Genomic DNA, 20,274 nt, shown 5'->3' with positions numbered 1-20,274 from the left:
AAAAAAAGATGCTAACATTTTCTTGGCCAAATTTATTGATATGGGTGCACTTGCTCAAGATTCTAGATTCAATAAGAAAGAAAGAGAGAGAGAGAGAGAGAGAAAGAGAAAGAGAGAAAGAAAGAGAAAAGGAAGGAAGGAAGGAAGGAAGGAAGGAAGGAAGGAAGGAAGGAAGGAAGGAAGGAAGGAAGGGAGGGAGGGAGGGAGGGAGGGAGGGAGGGAGGAAGGGAGGAAGGGAGGAAGGGAGGGAGGAAGGGAGGAAGAAAGAAAGATTCTACATTCAGTGTGTTAATTTGAGGGGCTTGGAGCAGCTGTAATAGTTTGCTTGTTTGGTTGAATAAAACCTGGACGGTGTGGACTGGATTTAATGGAGCTGCAATGACTTCTTTGATATAGTGTGAAAATAAAAAGGAATTCAAAGGCTTCACAGTGAGATTCTCATCTGTCCTATTGTTAATTCCCTTGGGAGGACTCAGAGGGGAAGACCTTCATCAAGCTCCAGGAAATATAATCAGGAACCTGAAAAGCTCCACAGATACCTCTTCTCTGTAGACTGGGGAAATGCACATAAGAAAACATTCCAAAGTGAAAGAAAAGTTTTTTAGCTTTCACCCTCCCTTCCATTACCAATGAGAAAATGGCATATTGCTTGGTGGATCATTTTGAACTTTGGAGGCAACATACAATATTTTTTAATGTGTTATTTTGATCCATTTGTCAAGTAACCCATAAGATTGCCAGTTTTGAATGGAGTCCAAATCAAGAGACAGTACTGCAAAATTTCCCAGCTTTGTATAAAGTACATATGCCATTTTGGCCAGCAGATCCCATGGTGCTCCAGGTGTCTGTGGAAGACTAAAATGCCAACTGTAACTTTTGGTAAGCCCTTCTCAGCAAATCAATGGATTTTGGAATAATCCATATCCTATTATATCAATAACTATTATCCATGAGCAAGAATACCTGGATTGTTACTGGGCCCTGGGAAAGAATAAATGCTTGCCCATAGGATACCAAGCAACCATATCACCTGAGTTGCCCATCATGAACTGAGTTATCTGATCCACCAGTCACAAAGCTGGGCATGTCCGGCAGTGTTTCATCACTAGTGGACAAGGTATATACAAGATTGAGCTCAAGCAGTACATGAAAGCTTCACTAAGTTGCATAAATGGTGACACACACTCCCAAGACACCTACTTCTGCTACATTGCCACCTTCCTTTCAAACAACACAAGTGGCCTCATAGGGGAGTTGACAGAGGAAAAAATAATGAGCCTGGTTTATAGATTTTTCCACATGATACGCTGACACAATCAGAAAGTGGAAAGCTGCCGCCACTTCATGGATGGCCTTGAAGGTTAGAGAAGGGAAATCCTCCTAGTGGGAAGAACTAGAGGAGTGCAAACGCTTGTCCCCTTGGCCTGGAATGAAAAAGAGCCAGAGGGACAAATCCACATTGAGCTAAGGGCTAATGGGCTAGAAGATCAAGATTTGTCAGGAAGAATATAGAAGAATTGGTGACAAGGCAATCTGAGAAAGATTTATATAGCTGGACCTCTAAGGAGGAGTACAAAATACAAGATTAGAGTATCCCATGTAAATGCTAATAAAAAGACACCCACTTCAGAAAAAGCTCTTTAAAAAAGAAGATAAGCCATTGTATCTTTCTCTTTCCCTGTTTAAGGTTAACAGGATCATGAAGAAAATGTGGCCAAGTCAGAGGAGACAACTCATGCATGTCTTAGAAACACGGGCTTTCCTTCACCAAGATAATCTAGTCACAACAAAAGCTGAATGCCTAATTTGTCAACTAAAAACTCAGTAAAGCACAATTTCCAAGGGATACTTCCTAGCCACTCATGGTGCATTGATTATAAGAGATTCCTTTTATAATGGCGGGGGTAGTGATATGTCTCCCTCAGAATACAGACTTACTCTGAAGTAAAATGCTTCTGCCAACACCATCATCCATGGATTTACTGAATGTTTTATTCACAACAATTACACCCTACACAGCTCACAGATAAATAATATTGAGTTAAAATGCTAGACACTAAGAATGTATACTCTATGATTCCATTTACATAAAGTTAAAAGAAATAGGCAAATTGTATCTATGGTGATGGAAGTCAGATACAGGCTAGCCTCAGTTTGGATTTAGATAAGGCTTAGGGAACCTGCTTGGTGATAGGAATGTTCTGTGTTTTGAACTGATCAGTGTTTACACGACTATATAAATATGAAAAAAAAACAACCATGGAGCCGCACACTTAAGATGTGTGTCCTTCATTGGATGTAAGTTGTACCTCAATTTTAAAAAAAGAAAAAAATTATTGTTAGTTTTTAAGATGTGATCATGACATTTTGGTTTTATAAAAAGATCCTTTTAAAATTTTGAGATGCATACTGAAATATTTAAAGGTTAAATGACATAACTTTTGGAATTTGCTTTAAAATGTTCGCAAATTAAACATGGAGGGTGGCAAATGAAACATGTTTGAAAACCTGCTGATGGTTGTTAAAGCTGGATAACAGTACTTGACTATATATATTACGAAATGTTGACCAAAAAAAAAAGTTTAAAAAAAACAGATCACAAGATTATCATTTTTGGGGGGAAAAATAAACACACTTAAAATCATGAATAATGGAATATAGAATAGTCTATGTGTAAAAATGAGTAATGTGGGAAATGAAAGGTATGTGTGGTCAGAAGGAAGATGTCAAAAAGGAGATGAGCATGGCCTGGTAAGGTTAGGGTTGATGTAGTTCTTAAGCGTGTGAATAGAATTCTAAGAGACTGCCAGGAGAGGGAAATAAGCATTTTGAGGGAATGGGCATTGTTGAGACATTTATCAATATCGATGACTGTCAAATGCTTAAAATGCTCAGTATATGGTAGAGACTAAAAGCCCTTTTCAAAAAACAATGATTGAGGCGGCGGACTTGGCCCAGTGGTTAGAGCATCTGTCTACCACATGGGAGGTCCGCAGTTCAAACCCTGGGCCTCCGATGTGCGCAAGGGTGTACCCTGCTAGGGGAGCCCCATGTGCAAGGAGTGCGCCCTGTAAAGAGAGCTGCTTAGTGTGAAAGAAAATGCAGCCTGCCCAGGAATGGTGCTGCACACATGGAGAGCTTACACAACAAGATGACGCAACAAGATGACGCAACAAAAAGAAACACAGATTCCTGTGCCGCTGACAACAACAGAAGCGACAAAGAAGACGCAGCAAATAGGCACAGAGAACAGACAAACAGGGAGGGGGGGAAGGGGAGAGAAATAAATAAATAAATCTTTTTAAAAAAACAATGTTTGAATGATTATTTTACTGATCAGATGTTCTAGAGTCTAAAATATTCATTCAGCCATTTATTGAGCAAATATTTATTGAGTGCAGACTATAAGTCTGGGACAACATTATTTATTGTAAAAGGTAACATTGTATTCATTTATAAACACAGGTCAATTCCTGCACATTTCTCCTCCTAAGGAATAACAGGATTACAAACTGGAAATGGTTATTTCTTCTTTGTTAGAAATAGAAAAGTACAGTCAATATATTCATGTATTCTGTAATACATTACTGATTGAAACAACTTGGATCATTTCCATTGCTTTTATATTAGTGAAATAGCAATTTATACTAATAAAATCTACATTAAAGGATTTCAAGATTATTTTAATACTTATTTACGTATTATTACAATTAGGAGGCTGGCAGAACCTTATAAAATATTCTTGTGGTGATAAATGGAAGCACTATTAAAATTACTTATTAGCATAATAGCTATTAAAACACATGTTTGAAACTTTTCCTTGACTAATTTTTTTCTAATTTTTAGGTGAAACATTCCCCCCTGTTCTGTACCCTGCCATGTGATTTTATAACTCACAGCAATCGTTTCTGTACAGGTTAGATTTAGACTGATATTAATTTACTTCATGTTTTTGCTTACTTGTCTTGAAATTTTGTTTTTCTTTTGGTGATTTTAGAAAATGTTTTATAATTTGTATCAATTTCGCCTACCCTAGCAGTAAGTACAACATGCCAGGATGCTTTCCTTAATTTGTTGCTTGACCCAGTAGCCCTTAAACTGGCTATACATTGGAATCAACAGTGAAAGGTGTTTATAAGTACACATCTCTGGCCTACTCCCATTAACTCTTATACAATCAGTCTGGGGTAGAGCACAGGCAACGTAAAAATGTATATAAACCAGCTTCATAGCCCGGATTCTAAACAAAGTGTCCAAGTTAATTAAGTTAATAAATTATTCCTGCATTCTTATTTCTTCTTCTGTTCCTTCTTCAGTGTTTTGGCTAACAAAGGGGTCTGGTAAATGTCTCATGTTTAATTGAGTTAAAATTATAGAAATAGTAGCAAACAATTCTTCTAGCAATTGAGCTAAAAGGAAAATAATTTGAATAAAAATTAAATTAATTTCATACATGAAATAAAATATGGTTCTTAAAAATCATTCTATGTAAGCTTATTTAACATATCCACATCATACGTCAGTTCAATATTCAGAGAATTAATGTCCTAAAGAAGAAAATGTTCTGAAACTACATCTCAACGGATGAATCATTAAATTTTATAAAAGCAAAAATAATCTGTGATAAACACCAATAATATTAATAAGGATTTCCCTGTCAGACTTCATCAAACTGCTTAGAGTGGTCCCTAAATTTGAATCAATCCTAATTACATCATCTGAAATTTGAGAAAAATGCTCTTACTCTTGCAAAATATAATATTAGCCCTAAAAAAATGGAGATCTAATAGATATAGGAGACTTAAATATGGATTTTTGAGGTGGATTCAGGTGTATTTGAGATGCATTAGTGACAGACTACATTGTTATTTTGGAGTAGTTTTGGTGTCACTGCTACAAGCTCCAAGGAAGTATTACTGTTGGCCAAAGACTCACCTATGACAGCATTTATAGGTACAAGTTCAGGGTCTGAGTGACCTTGGAGATGATTGAAAGTAACGTAATTAAGGTAGTAATTAAAGATTTGGGTACTGCGGAGTAGGCCACCGCAGTGTTGCAGTTTCTTTGAGAATGGTGGTGTCTGCACTTGCATTAAAAGATTCACCTGAAATGAGGGTAGTGGTTGTGCTAGTTGTGGGCTCACTGGATGTGCGGGTTCCTATTGTGAGTGTAGGGTCAATTGAAGGGGTGGTAGCTGTGGACATTGCAGTTTCAGAAAAAAGTGGCAGTAGATGTAGCTTAATTTGGCATGATAGTAGTGGATTCAGTAGAAATTCTGACGGTGCATTTCAGCTGAAGTAGTAGTAGTAGTAGACAGTTTAATTGAAATGGTGGGAGTAATGGTAGATAAGTGCATAATAGTAGGACTGGCAGAAGTTATGGTATGTAGATTCTGCTGAAGTGGTCTTTCCTGTCATGTCTTTAAATTTATTTGAAGTGACAGTAGCTATTGTAATTTGTTTTTATAGAAATTGTAGTAATTAGGTCTCAGTTTCAGTTGAGTGATAAAGCCAGCTATTATGATAGTAATTCAATTGAAGTGGTGGTGGCTATTGAGGATGTAGGTTTAGTTAAAGGGGGTGTTGTTATTATTATTGTTTTTGCTATTTTGCCTATAGTGGTCATACATTCAGTAGATATTTTGTTGATTCTTGTCCAGTTGAAGTTGTGTTAAAAGCTATGGTCAGAGGTTCAGCTGAAGGAGTTGTCATAGATACTGCAGTTGTTATTTCAGTAGAAATTGATATTTGTAGGTTCCATTGAGGTGGTAGTGGCTGGTATGATTGTTAGTCCAGGGAGAATTATGGCAGTATTTGGTTCAGGAAAAGTGATCTAGTTGCAATTTCATTTCACCTAGCAAGAGCAGTTGTGGTGGTATACGTTCAACTGATAGGAATGTGGTAGCCATTGTGGCGGTGCATTTGTAGTGGTGCATGTATATTCAGTTATTGTTGGTTGTTTGATTCAGCTGAATGTGGTGGCTCCTCTTGTAGCTGTAGGTTTAATTAAGCAGTAATTATTACGGGTTCAGCATAAGAAACTTCCTGTTGAAGTGCTGCTATGTGTCGGTTCAGTTGCCATATGGTGCTTGCTGTTGTCTTGTCATTTCAGTTCATGTGGTGGTATTGGAGGTTATTTGGTAATAGGTACTTGAAATGTGGTTGGTGTTCTGTGTGGTAGCAAGTTCAGTAGAAATGGCATTGGTGGTAGCCATTATGGTTGTTCATTCATTGGAAGTTGCAGTCGTTATCAAGCGTTTAAGTGGCTGTTATAGTTTTGCTGAAGTAGTACTGTTTGTAGACTCAGTTTATGTCTGTGTGGCTGTGATGTCAATTGACATGGTAGCTGTTGATGTTGTGGTAGCAGGTCCAGTGGGCATGGATGTGGGGGTGTTAGTGGCCTCTGCGGTGTTTGGTAAAGGTAAAGGCATTGTTCCCACTTGTAGTTAGACATTAATTTGAGATGGAATCAGGCATCAGCTCAGGTACTGGTGTGGTGACTATTGTAGTAATTGGTTTCATTGCAGTGGGGTAGGGGTGGCTGTTATGGCTGTAGGTTCAGTAGAAATTGTAGAGGTTTTAGGGTCAGGTGAAGAGGTGCTAATTGGAGGAAGAGCTGACATAGTGATGGCCATGGTTGTTCAGTTGGTGTGGTGCTGAAGGCTGTGGTAATGGTAGGTTTGGCTGTAGTGGAGGAGTGTGCTGCTGTGCTCATTTTTGGTGCGGTTGTTGTGGTTGCCATAGCAAGTTTTGTTGTAGTAGTGGTAGGTTCACAAGTGGTTATTCCAGGCTTCTCTGCTTTTTAAAGTATGTGGATAATGATTGGACCAGTGTTACTTCCCCTTTGCATATCAGGTACGCTACGAGAACTCTAGTTATCATTGTAAGCACACAGGCTGAGAGAGAAGGCAGGAATATTTTCCATGCCTAACATTAGAACAAAGAAAGGTCCACCAACTTCTCAGATATTCTTAAGCCTGGACCTCAAAAAATTAAAAATAAGAATAAATTCGTTAAACATTTACATCCACACAAAATAAAATCAGGGTGCATGTAATGGATTGCCTACCTCTGAGGAACCCTAAAAGACTGATCAAATTCCCCTCCTTTCTGATCCTGACAATATCTGAAAGTTCCCATTAATAGGCTCCCTAGAAGTGTTCAGTGACAGGCATTTTCAAAGGGTTAATTATGGGTCCTGACACATTGTCTGGATAACATTTCAGCTCACATTACCATTTGGCAGCATGCAATTGGGTATTAGCTCATCCTTGTTGGATCCAGCTCCTACTGGCTATTTGCATTTAGAGAAGTGATTATCCTTTCTAAGAAACTACTTCCTTTTCTGTAAGATGTTGGCTTATAAGACTAACATAAAGATTAGTGTAAATAAAATAACTACGTAATTTAGAAGGCGCTATGCTACTGTGAGACTGGAGGTAGATGACAGATGCTGACACTGGATTGCCGTGTGATCTTGGGCAATTTACATAAAGTCCCTGATCCAATGAGTCCTCCTATGTACAATAAGAATAATTGTAGAACCTGCTCCCCGCAGGGTTTTGTGAGCCTTAAATGAGATATTTGAGCAATCCACTTAGAACACAGCCTGCCATGTAGTAAATGCTAGAAAAGAATTTGTGGTGATGATGATGATACAGCAAAGAGTGTCTGTATTGGTGAACAGGCAGAATGACAGAAAAAAAGTGCAAACTTCAGAATCAGAAAAGCTTGAATTTAAGTCTCAAACCTCTGAGATCAAGAACAAGTTTCTTAACTCCTCTGAGTCTCAAGTTTCCTTATGCCTACGGTAGTGAATAATATTTACCTCAATCTTTTTTGGCAGGAGAATTAAAAAGATACTGCAATTTTATTTTTTTTAAATTTATTTTCTTTACAAGAAGTGGTATAGTATGGTGAGTAAGAGCTTTGAATTCAAAGGAATTTCCGAAGATTTGGGGTTGTATTTTATTTCTGATTCTTCCAAACAGGCTAATACCTGGCAATTTCCTTAATGTACTAAGCCTCAATTTTTTTCATAAGAAAAATCCTAATTCTATCGAAGGATTATTGAGAAGATTAAATAGGAAAATAATGTATATAAGGTGCTCAGTGCAATACCTGTCGTGTCATTTAAAACTGTTTCTGATCACTGATACACTTGTTATCACCCTCTCTTTCAGGACTGGGCTGTAAGCAAGGGCGCACAGAACTGATTTCTTTGAAGGGCATGGGTAAACACTTCACTTCAAAGAAAGGAAAATATGAGCCCACTTCTTGGGAGAAAATATAAGCTTGCTTCTTGGAAGGTAAGGCCCATGCTGAGCATCCAGGGGAGCAGCTTCTGGGTAGCTGGGATGGGAACCAAGGCCAAAGAAACCAGGGGCACCCACAGGCACCACATGTCACCTTCAGCACCACAGTGTGCAGGCCTTAATGAAAGGAAGCTTGAAGGAGGAGCAAAATAAATAGCTTCCCTCCTAACTCAATATTCCCTGGAAGTATGAATCAAAACCAGAAGCAGGAGAAAGGTCAGGTACTTTGGAACCTTGCAACAGGACTGAGTCTTGGGCTGTTAGTGGCTGTATCCACCACTAACTAGCTAGGAGAACTCTTGCAAATAGGGGAGGCTTCCAGGATTATATTTTTCCCATCTGTTAGATAATATGTTGAGATTGGATGGTAACTACAATCTCCTTCTGTTCATATATTGATAAGATTTGATTTACCCTTGCAAACAAGAAGAATCACTGTAACTCCACCCAATCAAGGTGTTTCATTCTTTACTTTTCTCTCACACATAGAGATAAAGTAAGAGACTATTATTTTGTATCAAGAATTTAGCTCATAGGTCCCTGGCAGGGGAGATACCATGATCATGAAGGTGGTTTTCCCAGGGCAAGGCTTATTCATTGCTCCAGATGTGCTGACCCCTGTGATTTCTCCAAATGCAGGAAACTCGACTGCATAATTATGGTCGGTCAGGGAACTGCGTTCAGCCTCCCGCCTATGAAAAATAAAGATGGGCTCTTTCTAGATCTGGTAATTCCTACATGGTTACTCAATTTTCTGATCAACAATTTTAAGTAGATAAATTGTTTGTGTGGGTAGACAGTGGTGCGTTGTGATATAGTCACTAAAATTCAGAGTGTAATTGGGATTAAATATAGACAATTAAGAGTACACTTTTGAGATAAATTATTGGCGGTACATTTTTTAATTTAACAATTATGTAATAACCAAACTTTTAGCAAAATTCTATGCTTGTCCCTATGAAGAACAGAGGCAATCTCTATTCGACTCCACAAATAGCTGTACTTTTTTTCAAACGTGCTGATAACCATCGTTCAACCTTCGGTCATTGCTCAATTTTCCTGAGGCTGAAAAACGTCAACATTTTTAATGTACTCTGTAATCAAATCAAAACTCACTCATTAGGTCAGTTTTCCTGAATCTCATTCTCCCGTTAGAAATACAGCCCTTTCTATCGAGAAAAAAGGTAGGCAATGTGTTTATCACAGTGAAAAGATCAAAGATGCTGAGGCAGCCAGACCTTGCTGAAGGAGTATTTTGTATTTCGTCACCAACACAGCAGCCTGAGTTATAATCAATGCCATTGTTCTGCTCGGGCTGTGGTCTGATGCTAAATCTTAAAATGTATATAGATGGCAAGCTGCAGATAACATTCAGTCAGCTGGTCAGCATCGGTCCACAATGCCACAATGCCACTCAGGTGAAATGCAGTTGGTATATTTAATGAATAGTTTTTATACAATTCGTTCAAACTTTCAAAAGTTATGATGTTATCATTTAACATGGTATATTTCTTTAAAAGAACAAAGACTTGCCTATATTCTCTTTTCGTATGTAACCTTCAAGTGATACTGTACTCCAGTGACCAAAAATTGTCCTCACTGGGATGATGTACAAGTATTCAGATTAAAGCAAAATTTCCCATCAGAGGACTGAATGTATGCCCTCTACCTGTTTTCCTTTATAAGATTTGAAACATTTTTGCATTATTTAGGGGAACCATCAACATAACCAATTAATGCCTTGTTAAAAGCAACTACTTATTTTTTTTTTAAGATTTATTTTATTTATTTCTCTCCCCTCCCCCCCCATTGTCTGTTCTCTGTGTTCATTCCCTGTGTGTTCTTCTGTGTCCACTTGCATCATCAGGCGCCACTGGGAAACTGGGTCTCTTTTTTGTTGCGTCATCTTGCTGCATCAGCTCTCTGTGTGTGTGGCACCACTCCTGGGCGGGCTGTGCTTTTTTTTTTTCACGTGGGGCATTCTCCTTGCATGTGGGACACCCTTATGCAGGGGCACCCCTGCATGGCATGGCACTCCTGTGTGTGGGACAGCTTACCACATGGGTCAGGAGGCCCTGGGGATTGAACCCTGTGCCCTCCATATGGTAGGCAGATGCTCTATCAGTTGAGCCACATCCACTTCCCAAACTACTTATTTTTTAATCTCACATAATGAAAATCCCATCAGAGAATTGAGAATTCAGAAAGAGTTGATCGTCATTGAGGGTCACATGAACTAGAAGCAGTAGGAAAAAAAATCTCTCAGTCATTCTACAGATATTTACTGAACAACACAACTTTCTTCCTTGGTCTTATCTCTTGGGTAGAGAAAATTAATTCTCTTCCCACTTTTAAATTGCACTTTAAAGTGTCCTTTCAAACTACATTTCCATATTTATTTCTGTTAACAAGGTAACTGTGAAAGCATAACAATAAGGAGTTAACTTGGGTATAAAACACATAAACAATTGCCAAAATGATGTCTTTACATGAAATAGGTTTTATTGATTTCTTTATTGGGCCTGTATACCATATTTAAGATTAATTTCTGATTTTCAAAGTCAGGAGAATTATTTTTTCTGAAAGTTACAGAATTGTTCTAAAAAATCTAGGAATTATATGCCAAAACCTAGATATTAAACTTTAAAAAAAAACTTTTCTAAAGTCATGAAAGTTAGCACTGCATGCTTATAACTGCATATTATTATTTTAACTAATTGTTAAATTTTATTGCCTGAGAAAAGTAATATTTTAGGCAGATAAATACATAGAATAAATTTTTAAATTTGGTTGCAACATATGCATAAATACACAAGATTTCTGGGAAGCGGATTTGGCTCAATGGGTAGGGCGTCTGCCTACCACATGGGAGGTCCTTGGTTCAATCCTGGCCTCCTTGACCTATGTGAAGCTGACCCATGCGCAGTGCTGATGTGGGCAAGGAGTGCTGTGCCATGCAGGGGTGTCCCTGCGTAGGGGAGCCCCACGTGCAAGGAGTGCACCTCGTAAGGAGAGCCACCCAGTGCAAAAGAAAGTGCAGCCTGCCCAAGAATGGCGCCATACACACACAGAGCTGATGCAGCAAGATGATGCAACAAAAGAAACACAGATTCTCAGTGCTGCTGATAAGGATAAAAGTGGTCACAGAAGAACACACAGCGAATGGACACAGAGAGCAGATAACTGGGGGGGGAGGGGGGAAGAGAAATAAATAAATACATCTTTAAAAAACAACAACACAAGATTTCTGATTTATAGTAGAAAAGTTAATAAATGGGTTTTCCTTAATAATTATAATTATGCATTCTTTTTTGTAAATAATATAAACATTACTTAGTTGATATTATAAGAAAAGCATTATGGTTTCCTATTAAGACCAGAAACAAGATTCACATAGGCAAGAACAACAAATGTTCCCTGACTTGTTTCTAGTAGATTAAATGTTTACTATGTATTTCCCAACATGCCCTTTTCATTCTTGAGTTGACAATCACAAATTTAACTTCAGGAACATTTTTCATTTTGATCATTGCACTTTATATCTACAATGACCTTGTGAGATATTTTGATTGACTGATGGCAAAGTGACTATGACATGTAAGTGCAGGTATTGATCAAACTAAATGTTTAATATCATTACTAACAGAGGACCCATCTCTACGTCAGAAGTAAGGTTTTAATTGCAATAGGAAATTGGAAAGCCAAACCAGCCTCTGAGAGTTACTGTTTGGCAGCCCACCTAGCAAAAGCATCTATGACAATCGTATGAAATACTTCTTCCTCTTCCCTTTTGGCATCATCCCTCAGACACCATTCCTCTTGAGTTAAGAGTCAGTCCATGATAGAATTCTGAAGTAGGTGAAGTTTCCAGTTGCTTCCTTTCTGAAAATACCGGGCATAAGAGTATGGTTCAATATAAAAAAAGTAATCAGTGTAATACATCACATCAGTAAACTGAGAAAGAAAAGCCACAAAATCATTTAAATTGATGCAGAAAAGGCATTTGACAAGATACAACACCCTTTCTTGATAAAAAATACTATAAAAGATAAGAATAGGAGGAAACTTTCTCAATATGATAACAGTGCATATATGAAAAATCCACAGCTAATATTGTATTCAGTGGGGAAAAACTGAAAGCTTTACCACTGAGATTAGGAGCAAGAAAAGTATCCACTCTCTACACTGTTATTCAATATGGTGGTAGAAGTTCTATCTAGAGCAATTGAATAAGAAAAAAATAAAAGGCACCCAAACAGAAAAGGAAGAAGTAAAACTTTCATTATTCACTGATGATATTATCCTATACTTAGAAAATCCAAAAAAAATCTGCAACAATTTATAAACAATTTCAGCAAAGTGGCAGGATACAAGATTAATACACAAAAATCAATAGTGCTTCATACATACTAATGAGCAGTCTAGGAGAAAGTCTGAAAAAAATTCCATTTACAAAAGCAACTAAAATAATCAAATATTTAGAAATAAATATATTCAAGGACACAAAGGACCTGTATTCAGAAAACTATAAGACATTGCTAAAAGAAACCAATGATGGTCTAAATAAATGGAAAGAAATTTTGCGTTCATGGGTTGGAAGACTAAATATCATTAAGATGTCATTTCTACTTATTTACAACTTTAATGCAATCCCAATAAAAATTCCAATATTCTTCTTTGCAGAATTGGAAAAGCCAATTATAAAATTTATTTGGAAGGGCAAGTGTCCCTCAAGTGCCAAAAAATATCTTTTTAAAAAGAGAATGAAGTTGAAGGAGTCTCCCAGACTTTAAGGCATATTACCTAGCTACAGGGATTAAAAACACATGGTACTGGCATAAAGATAAACAGATAGACCAATGGAACTGAATTGAGAATTCAGAAATAGACCCTCACCTCTACGGTAAAGAGATTTTTGGCAAGGCTATCAAACCCACTCAGCTGGGTCAGAATAGCCTATTCAACAAATGGTGCTTGGAAAACTGGACATCCATACTAAAAGAAAGAGGCCTTTATCTCACACCTTATGCAAAAGTTAACTCAAAATAGCTCAAGAACCTTAAGTATGAAAACTAGAACCATAAAATGTCTAAAAGAAAAAATAGGGAAAGATCTCCAAAATCTTGCAGCTGGTGGTAGGTTCTTGGACCTTATACCAAAGCACAAGAAACAAAAGAAAAAAATAGGTAAACGGGAATGCCTCAAAATTAAGCACTTTTGTTTTTCAAAAGACTTTGTCAAGAAAGTAAAAAATAGCCTATTCAATGGAAAAAAATCCTTGGAAACCATATATTTGATAAGAGATTGATCTTCATGTTATGTAAAGAGATCACACAACTTGATGACAAAATGACAAGCAACCCGATTAAAAATGAGCAAAAGAATAGACATTTTTCCAAAGTAGAAATACAAATGGCCAAAAGATACATGAAAAGATGTTCAACATTACTAGCTATTAGGGGAATGCAGATCAAAAATACAATGAGATATCATCTCACACTATACAGAATGACCATTTAAAAAACAAACAAAAACAAAAAACAAAAAAACCCAGAAAACTACAAGTGCTTGAAAGGATGTGGAGAAATAGGCAGACTCCTTCACTGTTGGTGGAAGTGTAAGGGGTGCAGCCTCTGTGGAAGACAATCTGGTGGTTCCTCAGGAAACTAAATATAGAACTGCCATATGATCCAGCAATCTTGCTACTAGGAATAAATTCAGAAGAACTTAAAGCAAGGATACAAACAGATATTTGCACACCAATATTCATAGCAGCATTGTTCACAATTGCTAAAAGATGGAAACAACCTAAGTGTCTGTCAACTGTGATGAATGGATAAACAAAATGTGGTATATTAATAAGATGGAATATTATTCAGCTGTAAGAAGAAATCAACTAAGGAAGCACATGGCGAAGTGGAGGAATCTTCAGCATATTATGTTGAGTGAAATAAGCCAGATACAAGAGGATGAATATTGTATGGTCTCACTGATGTGAACTAAATACAATGAGTAGACTTATGGAGTTGGACTATGAAGTAAAGGTTGAGTGATGGAATGTGGGGTGAGAAGGGGAGATGATGCTGGATGTATATAGAATGTTTAATAAGATCAAATATAAATATGTGGTAATGATTTGGCTTGATGTTAACACAATGAAGGTAACAAACACTGATGATTTATGAATGTGATTGTGGCTGAAATGAGTAGTCTAGGAAGATTAATGTCAATTGGAGGACAGTTGAAGGATAATATTAGGAATGTATAATAAAGATTTTGGCATTAGTTGAGGATTGTGATTAATAATATGAATCCAAGAATGTTCTTCTACTAGAGGATGTTAAGAATATAGTGATACCTGGGGAAAATATAACTAATGTAATTATGGACCATAGGTAACAACAATACTGTAATGTTTTTGTAGCAAATGCCAAGTTGTCTCTATGTTAATGCTAAAGGTCAAAAACATGGAGTTTGATTTCGTGAGGTATGACTACGATTCAGTATTTTTTCTCCTTGTCATTTTTTCATTAATAATAAGGAGACCTTGGTCATTTAACTAGTCTGTGTTCATCTGTGTAGCTTTCAGATTACTAGCAAAACAACTGAGTTAGTAGTTGGAGTTACCTGAGATAAAAGTGCTAGGAAACAACTTTTTAGGGGTAATGTTACATAACTTGCCAAGCTGCCTTTTTTCTGTTATTTTATTTTTTTGAATTTGAAATAGTTATTTTAAAAAGAATATTAGAATACTTTTTACATTTTCAAATAATATTACCCAATAAACTAAGTGATCACAAATAATCCCATTCAAATGACAAAATCGAGGTAAAGTAGGTTTTTTTGTTAAAATGCCTGTGACATTAGCACTTATTGTCCAGTATCCATCTAACTTGTCAGATCAAAATCACCCATGACAGGGTAAAATTAAAAGACTGACATTACCAAGTGTTAGTAAGGATATAGATTAACTGGAACTCTCATACATTGCTGGTGGGAGTGAAAAATGATATAATCACTTTAGAAAGCTCTTTGGAAATTTTTCTTAAACTATATATACACCTACCCTATAACCCAAAGATTCAACTTCTTTAAGTGAATTCTGCTGTCATCCCAGACTTACTGAATCTGGGATTGAGTCTGAGGCTAGAGATTTTGGGTAGAAACTGAGATAACCTAAATGTACATCAAAGTTTGAGCAAATATCAAGTGTAAATGTTTATAATAGATAAGACGGACTTACCAAAAATCTTTCAAATTGAATGTTTTAATAAGTTTAATTTTCCTTAAATTTAGAAATGGTTAACTTTTAAAAAATATTTTATTCATTAAAATGCATTTTCATTCTATGCATTGTGCTGAATGCTAAGTGTTCAATGGCATACAAATGAATATATGCCTACCCTAAAGGAACATTAAATTATATATGTTGATTCCGATTTTTTAAAAAAACGACCATTGCAAAAACACTCTCAAAAATTTACTCATCTTTAGCTTATGAAATTCTACTAGAATAAATGCAAGCAAAACGACAAGCCTGAAGACTCTAAAAGAGTGAATGGTTCTTAACCAGGGGTGATTTTCCTTCCCAGAGCACTCTTGTCAATGTCTGGAGGCATTTTTCGTTGTCACAACTGGGGAAAGGTTTGCTACTGGCATCTAATAGACAGAGACCGGAGATGCTGCTCAACATCTTACAATGTACAGAGCAGCCCCCATAACAAAGAATAAAATATCAAGAGTGCTGAGGTAAGAAACCATGCTCTAAAACATAAAAAGCATAAAAATTAGTGGAAAGTAAGAGAAGATGGGAAAAGGATTTGTTCCAAAGAGCAATAAAAACATGATGCTGGCTCAGCAATAAAAATTAAGCCAGGAATCGGACTTGGCCCAGTGGTTAGGGCATCCGTCTACCACATGGGAGGTCCACAATTCAAACCCCGGGCCTTCCTGACCCATGAGGAACTGGCCCATGCGCAGTGCTGATGCGCGCAAGAAGTGCCCTGCCACGCAGGGGTGTCCCCCGTGTAGGGGAGCCCTATGCGCAAGGAGTGCGCCCTGTAAGGAGAGTTGCCCAGCGCGAGAGAAAGTGCAGCCTGCCCAGGAATGGCGCCGCCCACACTTCCCGTGCCAATGACGACAACAGAAGCGGAACAAAGAAACAAGACGCAGCAAATAGACACAGAGAACAGACAACCAGGGGAGGGGGGGAATTAAATAAATAAATAAATCTTAAAAAAAAAAAAATTAAGTCAATGAGCCACTGTGTGGCTTCTGGGATAGGGGACTATAAGGAACCCAAGCGACAGAAAGCTTCAGTGTAATGAACATGAGCATTGAATTAACCAATTCAACTGAAAATCAGTGTCATCATTGGCCAATAAAATGTATGTACCTTAATGAGAATAGAAATTAAACTGGATAATCTGAAAATTCTGGCTACATCTTTCAAAAATAGGAGTTATCCTAAACATCATTCTTCCTTTCATCCTTACTGTAAAAAAATTTCCACATACTTTTCACTGGGCATGTAGACACCCAGAATAAAGATCACATCTGCCAGCCATCTTTGATGCCAGGCGTGTCCATGTGACTAAGTTCTATCTTATGAATATTAGCACAAATTACATGAGCAACTTCAGAGTTAAACACTTTATGTAGAAGGGAGAGGCATACTCCACTCTCCTTTTTTCACTTCTTGACAGCGTGAATGGAGATGAGCTGGGACACGATCTTGGACCAGGTGTTTAAGCACAAACCCCTAAGGATGGTGGAGCAACAGGAGACTAAAGATGTGAAAGAGCCTGGACCAATTCAAACAGCAAGAGGAGGTCCAGACTTTTCTAAAGGGTCAGTAGAGTTTTATTTTGTCACTATTACTTAGTATATCTACCAATGAAGTTGAATTTATATACTAATTAAGATACTGCCTTACAATGATACTGAGATACACATCTTAATTTGGCACTGAGGCATCAGTAGTATTCCATAAGCATTTGATTGCACCTCTGTTATTCAGTAGCCTGGAGAGTAGTACATCATTCTGCCACTTGTGCAAAAACCTTTAATTCCTACTCCAGAATCCTTAAATGACCCAATTACAAAGTGCTGGAGAAAATATAAAACTGGGCACCTAAAAACCAGTTTTTATGTAAAATGTTTAGTGAGATCCAAATATTTTGTTTTCCAAAGCAATCCCATATTGTTATTCTATATATCAAACTAATTGTAATAGAATATGTTCAAAAATATGTATGGGTATTTCTCACTCTATATCACTGTATATCAGACTCTCCCAGGAAAGCTCTTTAATTTTGGCAGACATTTTAGTCAAAAATATTACTAAAATACATTTTTGGACAATTAAGAGCTCTTTGATATTTGCTTTTTCAATAGCCAATTTTTGTTAGCAGTGGGCTATTTTAGAGTCCTCTATTAATAGTGACTGAAAATCACTTTGTCTTAAATGTTGGGTCAAAATTGACTTTTTTAGAATCTATTTTATCAATACTATGTACTTCCATGGGTAAAACTTGACCACGATAATTATGATGATTATAAAAACTTCTGTCTAGCCCTACTTTGTCTATTTCTATGCAGAACCAGTATGGCAGCTTGAGCTCTCTAGTGTTCAGGAAATTTTTAAACAAAGGGATTATTATATTCATCATATTTTGTTGTGTTATTGATAAAGCAATTAACTATTCAGATATCAGATTCCAAAAGTTTAGCCTAGTTGCCGACATTTGCAGTTACTACCTATATAACCTAACTAATTCAAATGTATGAGAATATTTTGAAATGTTCATGAGTTAAAAAAAAAAAAACGTTCATGGATGTCATTGGAATCAGTGCAAGTATTACTTTGCTTAAAATGATTATGTCAAATCATATATATTATAATTCTATACTGTGTTATATATATGATCATCATATAATAAATGTGTTTTAATTTATTTTTCATAGTTCTGCTTCCAGTATTTAGAAGGAGAGTATCCTTTCACCTAAGTAAAAGTAATTATCAATTTTTTAAGGAAAACTTTAATACAAAATGAATACATGATATGGAGGTGACTGTATTGTGAAAGGGTGAAAGTAAGTTGAATTGAATAAATGGTGGTGGCTGATGTGGATGCAAATTCATTTAAGATTTGTACAAATTATGGGTACTGGCAATAGAGAGTTGAGGTAAAATGGCAGTGGTGGTGGCCATGATGAGAGTAGGATGATGGTGGTTGTAAGTTCAGCTGAGGTGCTAGCTCCCATTGCGGGTATAGCTTCAGTTAGAATGATTATAGCTATGAGAATCATAGATTTGTCTGACGTAGTATAAACTCAAATGAACTGCTACTGGGATTTTTTTGACAGGTGGTTCTGAAAATACCATGAATGGTTATAAATGTGATTGAAATTATGACCCTTGCTTTTGTACCTGTACATTTAGTGATATTTATAGATTCAATTTAAGTGGTAGTGACTTTTGTGCTTGTAGGCTCAGTGAAATTGTGAGAGGTTTAGGTTCAATTGAATGACAGTTGATGTTGTGGTTGAGGAATCAATAGAAGTGGAATTTTGGACAGTTTGATTTGTAGTTTCTACTAAGGTCCTTATTTCAATCTGGCTCTGCCACTTACCCGTAGTGTGGCACTGGGCAAGTTACTTAAACTCTATCCCTCAAAGTCTTCATCTGTAATAGAAGGACAATACTAGGACCTGGGAAGCAGACTTGGCCCAGTGGTTAGGGCTTCCGCCTACCACATGGAAGGTCTGCAGTTCAAGGAAGCCCCGTGTGGAGCTGGCCCATGCACAGTGCTGATGCGTGCAAGGAGTGCCCTGCCACGCAGGGGTGTCCCCACGTAGGGGAGCCCCACGGGCAAGGAGTGCGCCCCGTAAGGAGAGCCGCCCAGCGCGAAAGAAAGTGCAGCCTGCCCAGGAATGGCGCCACACACACAGAGAGCTGATGCAGCAAGATGGCAACAAAAAGAAACACAGATTCCCATGCCACTGACAACAACAGAAGCAGACAAAAGAAAAACACGCAGCAAATGGACACAGAGAACAGACCACTGGGACGGGGCGGGGTGGAGTGGGGCAGGGCAGGGGGAGGGGAGAGAAATAAATAAAATAAATCTTTAAAAAAAAATGCTAGAACCTGTCTATATTATAGAGTTGTTGAGGGGTTTAAATGATGCCCTATGTGTAAAGTGCTGGCAATTAGGAAATGCTATAAAATTGCTTGCAGTTATGCTGATACTGATGAGTATCATGACAAGGCAGCAAATTTTTTGTTGTGTTTAGTGGACAGGCAACATAGTAATGGAAAAAAAGTAAGTTTTTGTATCAAGTAGTCTTGTGTTCAAATCTCAAGCCCATGAGACCTAGTACAAGTTTCTTAATTTGCCTGATACTAGTCCTTTCTCAGCCACTAATTAATTGTGTCAGTTCTAGCAAAAGTGTTCCTTTCTGAAGCTAGTTTTCCCAGTTATTAAATGAAGGTATTGGATTAGATAATATGTAAAATCACTTTGACATTGGAATTAAAATGTTTTATTTTACCCTTGCAAACAAAGATGAACATTGTCTTACTTTTCCATTTTAAGCTCACTCAGCTCTGGCAAGTTGATAGCTTATTACTTTGGATCAAGAACCAGGGTTCAGGCCCTCCAAACAGATCCTCCACAGCAGGATTAAACAGAAGAGGGGTGGATTCAGAGCCAGATAACCCATCCCAACCAACATCAAAGCATTGCCAATTTTCTTCTAGGATTGTTAAGGTTGCGTGGATCATATTATGAGGTGAAATGAATACAGAAAACATGACAGAAGCTCAGAAAAATGGGAGATCTGAGTCTAGGAAATAAAATAAAATAAAAATTTAAAAAACAAGGGGAAAAACATGGAGAAACAAAGTGAGGTCAAGAATAAAAACACTAAGATCAGAACCAGGAGGGCTAAAGGAG

The 20,274-nt window shown here is 37.3% G+C and overlaps 1 non-coding gene across 1 annotated transcript; it reads left to right on the top strand.

The window, feature by feature from the left end:
* Nucleotides 1-8,846: 8,846 nt before the first annotated feature.
* On the top strand, nt 8,847-9,007 carry LOC111764466 (U1 spliceosomal RNA). The gene has a single exon (XR_002797061.2). It is a non-coding gene; the product is annotated as a U1 spliceosomal RNA (small nuclear RNA).
* The last annotated feature ends 11,267 nt before the right edge of the window (nt 9,008-20,274 follow it).

The sequence above is a fragment of the Dasypus novemcinctus genome, chromosome 16 (assembly GCF_030445035.2).
Source record: "Dasypus novemcinctus isolate mDasNov1 chromosome 16, mDasNov1.1.hap2, whole genome shotgun sequence".
In the NCBI taxonomy this organism is placed as follows: domain Eukaryota; kingdom Metazoa; phylum Chordata; class Mammalia; order Cingulata; family Dasypodidae; genus Dasypus; species Dasypus novemcinctus.
This window is presented reverse-complemented; position numbering and strand designations above follow the sequence as displayed.